The 12,895-nt window shown below is 37.8% G+C and overlaps 1 protein-coding gene across 1 annotated transcript in view; it reads left to right on the plus strand.

The window, feature by feature from the left end:
- Positions 1-12,895, plus strand: part of LOC126292264 (uncharacterized) — a 73,615-nt gene that overhangs the window by 48,113 nt on the left and 12,607 nt on the right. The window lies entirely within an intron of this gene.

The raw sequence follows: 12,895 nt of genomic DNA on the forward strand, positions 1-12,895 counted from the left end.
CTTTCACTCTGTCCATTAAGGATCTAAATTTCCAAAGTTTGTTTTCCTCTTCTTCTGAGGTGCTGTGGTCATTGACTACTTTTTCATTACTATAGATAGCAAAATATCTATTTTTGTATAAACTGGTTGGCTATAGCTGCCACCTGTGCTGATTTTTTCAAGTACGTTGTTATTCTTGAGTATTAAAGACAATACATTAGTTTTATGACTCTTAAAAACACATACATTTCATTCACAGTCAATTGCAGTGACTTGCCAGTAATTTCAGCTCAGCTCATGTTAGTAAACTAAGTCTTTTCCTTCCATCATCAGCATCAAAATATTGTGTAAAATAGTCCCATTGTACCCACATGTCCCATACATGGAATGTATCCTTTCACTGCAGGAGAAGGGATACTGGTGCGAGCAAATGCGAAATCAATTAAAAACCTATTATAGCAAAAGCTGCCTAAAATGCCCAATAAACAAATCTATTTCCGCAATTTTGTCAAAGACATGATTGGAGACCGTGACTGTTACATGAAATAAATAGTTGATGATGTACAGCAACCAGCCACAAAATGATTTTAGGTTGCTTTATTGAAAAACTACCATTACTGGTTTTAAATTTTTACAGCTCATCATCAGAAGGTTTTTTTTTTTTTTTTCATGCTTTCACCAAAACAAACTATACATTGGTTTCTTGTGAGCTGCTCTAGGGTGAACAGTTATTCAATCACAAATGTGTAATCAAAATGATTGCACTGCAGACTTGTAATTGAATGCAACTGAGATGCAGTGCCCACCTGGCACATTTGTTTTTGCAGTTTTCTTTCAGTGAAATGCATTCTCAAGGATGTTCGTATTTTCACAGTCAGAAACAATGGACTGCATTGTTAACCACTTTCGTTCAGTCACAAAATGAGTTTTCAATGTGCACGACATGTTTTGATTTACAACATATGAAACCAAATACACGGTTTACAAAGTACACGAGTGTCAAAGATGCTGCAATCCAATGATAACAAGATAAGGCATATTTTTTAGGAAATGAAGCATAAGTTATTGTTATGTTACATCAAAAAAGTGTTTTAAATTAAATTGAGTGCATTAAATGCAGACAGAAATGATAAATACATTACTTTTTTAATTACAGAACTACAGTCTTATTTTTTGTAACATAAGAGATACAGATGTGGTCAAGAAGCATGTGAAATCCTTATGTTATATTTGGACACTGATGATTATAATACATTAAAATTTATTAGTATTTAGTGCCATAAATAATATTGACTATTGTAGGAACATACAATATGATTAGTTACTTGACCTGCAGGTAAGTGTTTATATTGGAGCATAGAAAGTACTTTCTTTAAGTTTTTCAGGAAATTAGTGTTGGCCAATTCAATCTGCTCATTTAGGATATTATCAGAGAAAGTGTTTTTGTGTGTGTGTATTTCTATTTTCTCTAACATATTTATGTTAAATGCAATATTTTCATGTTACTTTTAGTTACTGTGTGGTTTTCTTCTGCAATGTGGGTTGCATTTACTGATTTGTCATATTACATAAAAAGGATATGTAGAGAAAACACAATTTTTCCATAGCAACAACATTACTGAAATAAAGTCTGACCCCACAAGGAAATTACAAACTAAACTTTGTAAGCTTTTAAGTAACAGTAACTTTTTACCAAATACATATGAAATGTGTAGCTGTATAACAATGAATCCTCAGCTCTTGAAGTATGTGCACAGCCAAAGATACATAAAGAAAGCTGTCCTATTCTCACTGTAGTTAACTAAAGAAGCAGACCTGCATATTTTATAAGCCGTAATCTGGAAGACCTCATTGCCAAATGTTGTACTTTGAAAATAGCACTACCATACACAACAATCTGCTTAGGTATAAGAAAATTAGTACTGCAGAGTCCTGTGAATTCATAGAAATACTCACACTCACCCTGAAGCACAGTTTTTGTAGCTTCAACAAGTTTTACTAACAACATGACGGCTTGACAGTGGGAAGCGGCTTGGTTGGTATATTACCTGACATTTACATCAACCACAAAGAACAGAAATATTAAATTTCCTGGCAGATTAAAACTGTGTGCCGGACCGAGACTAAAACTCAGGACCTTTGTCTTTCGCGGGCAAGTGCTCTACCACTGGCCTGTGAAAGGCAAAGGTCTTGAGTTCGAGTCTTGGTCCAGCACCCAGTTTTAATCTGCCGGGAAGTTTCATATCAGTGCACACTCCGCTGCAGTGAAAATCTCATTCTGGAAACAGAAATATTTCTCAGCTATTTGATGAATCACAAAGAAAGTTTTATAGTGCAAAAGATATGTTGTTGATACAATCCTGTTTTTTGATAGCACAAACAGTGAAATTTATGCACTGACAACAGACCTCAGTAAAAGGCATAAAAATATCAAGTTCACAGTTGAGCATGAAACAAATACAAGCAAAAATTATCTTGATCTTAAAATCTGTAGCATTAACCATAAACATCAGTTTATCATCTACAGGAAACCCACCACGACAGATGTCGGCATCAACAACTCCTTATGTCATCCCAGCCAACAAAAAATGTCATATTTCAGGGACATGGTACACTGAATGTAAAAGGTACCTTTGGATCACACAGATAAAATCACTTTAATTTAAACAGTTGTGTATAGTAATGGCTATAATCGTATAATAATAGAGAAATCCACAACACAATAAAAACAAAAGCCACAGTATTCAATTCAAAACACATCAGCTTCCTGCAGAAGTCAAACATAAATATACAATTATCCCATACATAGTCCCAATATCGTAACAAATTGAAAACTTATCTAAAAAGAAAAATACTAATATCAGCTTGACTACTAATAATAAAGTACAACAAAAAGTGATAAATGGCGTAAATCTTTCCAAGGCCTCCCTACAATAAATTAGGAATATATGAGCTCGAATATGTTTCATGCCCAAAATTCTAGATTAGTCAAAGAGGCAGAATGACACTTTGATGCCTGAAGGCTTGGGAACTTGAACAAATTTACAGTTGCAGCTCACATTGCAGAAGAAAACCACTCAGTAAAAAATCACTGAAAGCAACAAGAAAATATTACATTTAACAGAAAAAGGAGTCATTACGGATAAGTTGGAGGGAAATAGAAATAAATACACACAAAAACTCTTCCCCTGATTATGTCATTAATGAGCAGAATGAATTGGCTAACACTCCTTTCCTGAAAAACTTCCAGAAAGTACTTTCTGTACTCCAATATAAATAATATTTGTACACCTATTTGGAGATAAAGTACCTGATCTTATAATATTTCATGTTCGTACAATAGTCAATATTATTTATGGCATTAAATACTAATAAATTTTAATGTATTATCATCATCAATCTTCAAATAGTACATACAGTTTTCGTTCACTTCTTGCCCACATTTGTATCTCATATCATTATATAAAATATGACATAATTCACAAAATCCCACATATTTATCATTTCTGTTTGGATTTAATGCGCTAGATTTAAAGTAAAGTACTTTTTCAACCTAACATAACAGTAATTTAGGCTGCCTTTCCCCAAAAATAATGGAGTATCTTGGTATCATTGCATAGCAGCATCTTTGACACTCCTCTACTTTGTAAACTGTGTATTTTTTTGATATATTGCAAATCAAAACATGTTGTGCACATTGAAAATTCTTTTTGTGGCCAAATGAAAGTGGTTTAAAAAGCACTGCAACATTTGTGACTGTAAAAAAAACATTCTTGACAGTGTATATCAATTCAAGAAAACTGCAAAAATAATTGCGCCAGATGGAAATTTCATATAAGTTGTATTCCGGCACAAATCTGTAGTGCAACTATTTTGGTTACACATTTGTAATTTTGAATTATTGTTTCTCCTAGGGAAACTCACAGGAAACCCATGTATAATTTGTTTTGATAAAAGAAAAAAACTAAAAATGAAAGAAAAAACTATCTGATAATGAATTTTGAAAAATATGAAACTGGTAATGGTATTTTTTGAATAAAGTAACCTAGAAACAATTTGTGGCTGGTCACTGTATACCATCAACAATTTCTTGAAATCTCATTCTGCTTAAAATAAAGGGTGGGTTTACTTCTAAGAACATATTCTCACATTTTTTTCAAAAATTTCCTCCTATCATTGCCTATGTTTTCATTCGGAATTTCATCACCTATACTTTTAGCATCATTATCATTGGCGTCATTTTCTTCTTCTTATTCTTCTTCTTTTTCTTCAGCACTATCATCACTTGATGAATCATCTGCATGTTTTGGCTCTTGATGTATTTCATCCACAACTGCTTGCTGCTAATGACTGCAATCTATAGGGTCATCTTCCTCATGATTGCAAGAGCGCTCAGGTCAGAACATCCTCCATTCACCAACAAATCTACTAGTGATTCATCTGTAAGGGCCTCTTTCACAGTAAAACATATAGGGTATTGTAAACAGGCATCTAATCAGAATTGCAATGCTTTACAATATTTCACACACTCTGGTGTTAGGCGGTTTGAGTTTTGGGTTATGTGAAGATTTGTTTCTTTTTAGCAGTGAATTCCAGTGTCCATTAAAATGGACATCTACTTCTCTCAAAGACAAGCTGTGAAAAACTGTACTAATTTTTTAGTAAATTAATTATGACTTCTTAGAAGCTAATATTTTCCAGTTATTTGGGTATAAAACATTATTTGCTAATAACCCATACACTCTCATCAGCCATTTTTGCCTTCCAAGGAAATTTTAAGATGGAAGCTCAGCTGTTCATGTAGTATGCACAAGCTCCAGCAAATGGAAGCACCAAACAGTCCACTTTGTTGAACAGTGGCTTGTGCTTAGCGAAAACTTGTATCTTTAAAAAATGATAGAGCAAAATGTACATGTCTATTTTAGTGAACAAAGGGACTCGGGGAAAATAAGGGAAAAGCACATATGCTAAACTTGGAAGGTATCTGGAATGTTAAATGTGCCTAGATGTACAGGGATATTTTTATCTCAAAAAATCAGAATACCAGTGACATTTGTTAACTGAATGGGAATAAGGCATATTTGATGCGGCTCAGAGGAATAGTGATGTATTAGACATTGTTTGTCACACGGTGTTATAAAAGAATGAATAAAGGATGTTACTCTAGGGTTAGCAGCAGTCACACGGTGTTATAAAAAAAAATGAATAAAGGATGTTATTCTATGGTTAGCAACAGTAGTCTATGACGGAAGTGTTATGATAGTTCAAGGCAGGAGAAGAGTAACAGTTAAATTTGACACACAGACTAGTTTTAATTTCACATGGTATTTAGAAACCAGGAATGTTAACTGCTAGCAAATTACTGCTGAGCTAATAAATTACTAGTGACAACATTTGAGATGCATTTGCTAAATGCTGTGGAGCCGAAGTGCAGGACATGGTACACAATGAACAATGGATCAATCTGATTTCTGTGTATTATATGGGAAATGTGTAACATGTATTACACCGCCCCCCTCCTCCCCCCTTTCTTTCCTACTGCTGTTTCTTTTCCCTAAACATATGTTTTCACTGACTGTTTTTTGATGTCGTATACTAGCCCAAATGACTTCTTCCAACTTATTTAGGGGCATTAGTATTTTTGTTAATTTTATAATTGCAATGGAAGATAGCACTCAGTTACCATAAACTGACACCTTTTCAATTCTTTGACTACTTAGTTGTACTTCAGTCCAGATGGTATGTATATATATTCAAGTTTTGTGTATGGTGTCAAGTTCGAAAGAGTTACATTAGTCTTATGGTCATTATTGCATTATGCACACTCTAAGAAGGCTCTTGGTGATTTGGTTGATAGGAGCAGTTAAATCGATAACAATCAGTTGGTAGTGATCAGTATTGATTGCTCTTTTATTTTCAAGAACTCCAGTTAGTGGTCAACACTGTGCTAAAAGTCAATAAATGAAATGATTTGAAATTCAGTTACAGGTAACATTTCAGTAATCATTAACACCCCTTATCACTCCTGTTTTTGTGGATAATACAGCAATAAACACAGCACCAATATTAGATTATGGCATTTGACATATTTTGATTCAGTCCCCTCATCAATAGTTTTCTTACAGTGAGCGCTTTGTTATTTCTCTGAGGAAAGACATTATCCAGAGAAGATGGTACGATATGAGGAGATAGAAAGTGATCTGTGTTAGAAGTGGAGACTACTGGGATCTGTTACAAAAAAGATAAATTGAGATAGTTAAATAACTACACAGATGACAGTTGATAGTCTACAAGGTGAAATACAAGTTGGCAGTGGAGACAAATGAGAAAATCTAAAGTAGGATTCGGTATGCCAAGATAGGTTCATAGAAAGTAATGAGAAGACATATTAAAAATGACAGTGAAAGAATTAACATAATGTATGGGTGGTGAGAGGAGGAGTGCGCACACGAAACAAGTAATTGCTGACTTCATGGAGATGCTTATCACACAATGGGTACTAAAGTGGTTAAACTTGTATTCCATTTGGAAATGATGTCTGTTCATTAATATCAGCATGAGGCATGGCTCCTACAGGGACAAATACTCCCATGTGTGTGTTGGCAGCAAACAGCCTCCAAATGTTCCTGAAACGTATGATGTCAGTCCATGAAGAATTCTGGCTGGAGGCTGGTGTGAAAGAATATGTTTTAACATTGCTTCCCAAACATTCTCTGTGGGTGGCAAATCAAGGGACATTCAAGGATATGTACAATCGTCAAGGCATTTGCGGTGTGAACTGAAGTGACGTGGTCTCACATTATCCTGCTAGAATGTGCCCACCAAGGGTTTGAAGGGTATTTCAGTAGAGCTAAATATTCTTGCCACATACTGTTGAGTATTTGGCTTCTCCTTGATCACTACCAAATCAATCCTGTTGTCTCATTCGATAGTTCCCCACACCATGATTCTGAGAGACAGAGGTTTGGGTCTTGAGAATCGGTACTTTCTCGAACCTTTTGAAGTGATGCCTCCTGATTAATTATGGCACAGTGTGCGCAGATAAAAATAGCAACCAACACAATAATACTATTTTTTTCACTTTTCTGTACAAATTGGCACCTCATTTATGACTGACAGAGCACACAAGATTTTAGTTTTTTTTAGCTGTCAACATGGGTACTGACATGCAGAAGAAAACTTTAGTTTGAGCCACACTGCGCTGCATATATGGCCCACAAGTAGTCCTTCTGTAGCTGTCTCAGCATGAGAAATTTAAATACAAAACCTCTGTTGATCCATCATGGCCAGGGGACATGGGCTGGTTAAGTAATTGTCAAGTCAAATTTAGCAACAGCTGTGTGACACCACCTTGCAAACGTATGGTGCATGGCAGGGGGTATCCTGTACCACTACTATTCATTCGCTTTCCTGTTCCACTCGCAGATAGACCGAGATAAAAATGACTGTCGATATACCTCCAAATAAGCCCTAATTTCTTGTATCTTTTGTTCACTGTCTTTAGGCGAAATTTATATCGAAGGCAGTAGAATCTTTCTGCAGTCAGCTTCAAATTTCGGCTCTCAGCATTTTCTCAATGGTGTTCCTCGAAAACGATGTCGCGTTCCCTCCAGGTATTCCCATTTGAATTCTCAAAGCTTCTCCATAATACTTGCATGTTGTTCGAACCTACCAATAACAAATGTAGCAGGCTGCCTCTGAATTGCTATGATCTGTTCCTTTAATCAAACCTTGTGCAGATCCATCACTTGAACATTTCTCAAGAATAGTTCGCATTAATGTCCTGTGTGCGGGCTCCTGCACAGGTAAACCACACTTTCCCAAAATTTCGCCATTAAACTGAAGTCAACCATTTGCCTTCTCTACCACAATCCTCACATGCTCATTCCATTTTATATCGCTTCGCAACATGACTCGGTCAAGCTGGACACTACTAATGTTGTACTTGACCGTTATGGGTTTGTTTTTTGTACTTATCTGCATTAACTTACAGTTTTTCACATATTGAATAAGCTGCCATTCATCATACCAACTAGAAATTTTGTCTGAGTCATCTTGTGTCATCCTACAGTCACCCAACTTTGACACCTTTTCGTGCACCACAGCTTCATTAACAAACAACTGCAGATTGCTGCTCACCCTTTCTACCCGATCATTTATGTACATAGGAAATCACACATAACCGGGGCACTCCTGATGATACCCTACTCTTACGAACACTCACCAGACTTGATTTTATTATTTAAGAAGTCTCTGAACCACTCACATATCTGGGAACCTATTTCACATGTTTGTGCCTTCGTTAACAGTCCGGGCACAGGGTGAAGCATTTTTGTAAATCTAGAAATGTGGAATCTCCCTGTTGTCCTTCATTCACAGTTCATGGTGTATTGTGATAAAAGGGCAAGTTGAATGAATACAGTCTCTCAGTGATAACATTGAATTAAATGTTCTCGGGTTTCCAATTGCGTCAGTTGCTTAAAACTACACGAGCCTTCGTTCAAGCACTCCTTGGCCATTGTCAAGTGGTATGACTGCCAGTAGGCTGTTAGTGCGCCATTATATATGCTAGCCGATGGCTGTGACGTCACTGGTGCCCGTGGCATTGCCATATATGGACGTATTTTGAGTCGGTGTTCGATGTGCCCTCTTCAACTGCACGATTGCTGGATCACATGCAGCGCTGAGCTGCAAGCCACTGTCTCTATTCAGGGTGTTTGCGGTAATTTTTATTTCAATAGCTTCCTTTATTAAACTGTCCCTGAAGCTGTTAGTGCGAGCCACGACAGAGGTATCGTCAAATTTTATGTGGCAACCATTTTCGAACACATGCTAAGCTAACGCAGATTTCTCTGGATAGCGTAGGTGATAATACCTCTCGTGTTCTTTCCTGCATTATTCCACAGTGCACACAGTTTGTCCGATGTACTTCTGGCCGCACTCACAAGTTATTTCATAGACTCCAGATGTTCTGAGGCCTACTACATCTTTAACTGGTCTCAGTAATTGACGGATTTTCGTTGGATGCCTGAAGATTGATTTGATCTTGTGTCTTTTTCAACAGGCGGCTTATCTTGTCTGACACAGAGCCACAGAATGGCAGCAAAGCAAGTTTCTTTTCCTGCTCTTCGTCGGTGGTGTTATTCTGATATTTCTCAGAAATCACTTCTTTCAATTGATGGGTGCTGTAGCCGTTATTCCTGAAAACCTTGTGTAGGTGGCTCAGTTCATGGGGCAGGTTATCGTCATCTGATATTACTCTTGCACGATGCACCAATGTTTGTAATACTGTGCGCTTCTGTGCTGGATGATGATGGCTGGTGGTGTGCAGGTACAGGTCTGTGTGTGGGTGGGTTTTCTGTAAACGCTGTGGCCGAGGCACCCATTTCGTTTACGGTGGACAAGGATGTTGAGGAAGTGCGGTGCATTATCTTTTTCCACCTCCATGGTGAACTGGATATTAATGCCATTCAGGTGCTCCAAAAACTCTTCTAGTTTCTCATGTCTGTGTAGCCAAATGACGAACGTGTCGTCAACGTATTGAAAGAAACATACTTTAATGGCCCAGTATCTGTGGCAATATCCTCAATGGGTAGCCCGTTGGCTCCAGCTGTTGCAAACCTCTTCATGGAGAATTTTCCAGGTCCATTCTTTTATCCTTCTTATATACAGTTGCTCGGGATTTTACACTGGGCAAGAGATTCATTATAAATGGAAGCTAAGCCAGGGGCCAATGCGCAGAGTGCTTATTGTAAAACTGAATTGGGATTCCATCCGGATCTGGCAACTCACTTGTTTTCTACTCTTTCAATTGTTTCTGTATGCCAAGGATGCTTATTCCTGTGTCACCCATAAGGGAGTCTGTTAAACAATGCTATGTGTGTAAGATTTACCAATGTCAACAGTTCCTTAAACATGAAATTTGAAACTTCGGCTTTCATTTTGGTATCTTCAGCTGTCTCTCTAGGCAGGTTGACAAGTGACTGGAAGCCTTGGACCTGCTTAACGATTTAACATAGGTCCTGAATTTTCTTAGGTTCTTGGCCAGATTCGTTGCTAAGGCAGGACTGTATCAGTTGTATGATATGTGCATATATCTTTTCAGAGACACACGAGTCTCTACTAACCGTTGCCAGTTGTGATTTGTACATTCTCTTTTGAACTGAGACTGCAATAGCTTTTGCTTCCTCAGCATTTTTTGAATTTTGATGTTATACCACGATGGGGCTTTTCCGTTGTTAATCCACTTACTAGGCACATCCTTCTCCATACCGCAATTTAAAATTTGTTAAACTTTGGCAATGATTCCTGTGTGTCCCTCATAATGATAGGAAATCATTTCAGTTCATTGTGTAAATGAGATGCTGGCAAAGATACATCTGCTGTTTCTATCAGAAACACACTCCTAGCCTTCTTGAGTAATTTATTAACTTTAGTAACCACAGTTGCTATGGTGGCGTGCTGCTGGCTGCAGACTGCCTTCGGATGGTTGGAGAGCTGTCACGGCTGAATCGTGTGGACAGTAAAAGCATCCAGCAGTTCACGTGGTTTCCCTCCTACCTGTGACACGCATACACCTGAATTCAGTATCACAATCAACTTCAATAGAGACAATATTTTTGTCAACTGCAATGAACACTACCCCTCCTAAGCCATCTAACCTCTCTTTCGTTCAGTGACTCACTTAATATATCAGAGCTTTCTATGTCAGGCTTCAGGCAGCTCAGCTCCAAGAATAATGTGAATATGAGAACTTTACTGGATGGCAGTAAATTCAAAACTCTGATACGAATACAATGACAATTTATTGTTAAAATTTTGACCGTTGAAGTGTCTTTACTTGAACACAGTCTGATTTAGCTATCTGTGTATTAGTCGTGACAAAACTCTACCAGCTGGTGAGCAAGATGTATGAGACAGGCGAAATACCCTCAGACTTCGAGAAGAATATAATAATTCCAATCCCAAAGAAAGCAGGTGTTGACAGATGTGAAAATTACAGAACTATCAGTTTAATAAGTCACAGCTGCAAAATACTAACGCGAATTCTTTACAGACGAATGGAAAAACTGGTAGAAGCGGACCTTGGGGAAGATTAGTTTGGATTCCGCAGAAATGTTGGAACACGTGAGGCAATACTGACCTTACGACTTATCTTAAAAGAAAGATTAAGAAAAGGCAAACCTACGTTTCTAGCATTTGTAGACTTAGAGAAAGCTTTTGACAATGTTAACTGGAATACTCTCTTTCAAATTCTGAAGGTGGCAGGGGTAAAATACAGGGAGCGAAAAGCTATTTACAATTTGTACAGAAACCAGATGGCAGTTATAAGAGTCAAGGGGCATGAAAGGGAAGCAGTGGTTGGGAAAGGAGTGAGACAGGATTGTAGCCTGTCCCCGATGTTATTCAATCTGTATATTGAGCAAGCAGTAAAGGAAACAAAAGAAAAATGTGGAGTAGGTATTAAAATTCATGGAGACGAAGTAAAAACTTTGAGGTTCGCCGATGACATTGTAATTCTGTCAGAGACAGCAAAGGACTTGGAAGAGCAGTTGAACGGAATGGACAGTGTCTTGAAAGGAGGATATAAGGTGAACATCAACAAAAGCAAAACGAGGATAATGGAATGTAGTCAAATTAAATCGAGTGAGGCTGAGGGAATTAGATTAGGAAATGAGACACATAAAGTAGTAAAGGAGTTTTGCTATTTAGGAAGTAAAATAACGGATGAAGGTCGAAGTAGAGAGGATATAAAATGTAGACTGGCAATGGCAAGGAAAGCGTTTCTGAAGAAGAGAAATTTGTTAACATCGAATATAGATTTATGTATCAGGAAGTCGTTCCTGAAAGTATTTGTGTGGAGTGTAGCCATGTCTGGAAGTGAAACATGGACAATAACTAGTTTGGACAAGAAGAGAATAGAAGCTTTCGAAATGTGGTGCTACAGAAGAATGCTGAAGATAAGGTGGATAGATCACGTAACTAATGAGGAGGTATTGAATAGGATTGGGGAGAATAGAAGTTTGTGGCACATCTTGACTAGAAGAAGGGATAGGTTGGTAGGACATGTTTGAGGCATCAAGGGATCACAAATTTAGCATTGGAGGGCAGCGTGGAGGGTAAAAATCGTAGAGGGAGACCAAGAGGTGAATACACTAAGCAGATTCAGAAGGATGTAGGTTGCAGTAGGTACTGGGAGATGAAGAAGCTTGCACAGGATAGAGTAGCATGGAGAGCTGCTTCAAACCAGTCTCAGGACTGAAGACAACAACAACAACAACAACAACAACAACAATGTATCAACTGGCGAGTGTTCATCAGAGTACTTCAAACTACTACCTAGCCTAAAATCCTGTGTGTGTTCTCCACTGGTACTCTGCTACCTGAGCAGCTGCTTCCTTTGTGTAATGTACCCTTGACTTATTAAGGGAAGTCCCACAATTCCCCACCTGGTAAAGCAGGTCCAGAAATCTGCAGCCAGGACAGTCTTGTGGTATAGTCTTTCAGGAAGGACCCTGCGCATGCTGTTGTTGCCACATTGTTGTCTTCAGACCATCTCATCATCACTCATTCTGCAGTCATTGCAGTCTGTCAGTGTGATACTTCTGTGCCCCTCACACCAATGATTTGTGGTCTTTCAGGATCTGAAAGATGACAGTAAGCTATACATGCATGTTCTGTGAACATGCTGCATTGTGAGTGCCATCTGAAAAGTTTCATTAATATTAGACACATCCGATAGGAATGGGTTTCATCTGTACTGAAAATAAGCTCACATAAAGATGAAATTTTATTAACACATCCCACAGGCCTCGAATTACTTGGTCATAGCATTCATGGTGGGTCTGTCTCCATTTCAGTCAGTGTATCATCAAAATATACTGTGGTCTCGAAAAATAAGAAATGTACAAGTAAG

Source organism: Schistocerca gregaria, chromosome 9 (assembly GCF_023897955.1).
Source record: "Schistocerca gregaria isolate iqSchGreg1 chromosome 9, iqSchGreg1.2, whole genome shotgun sequence".
Taxonomy (NCBI): Eukaryota; Metazoa; Arthropoda; class Insecta; order Orthoptera; family Acrididae; genus Schistocerca; species Schistocerca gregaria.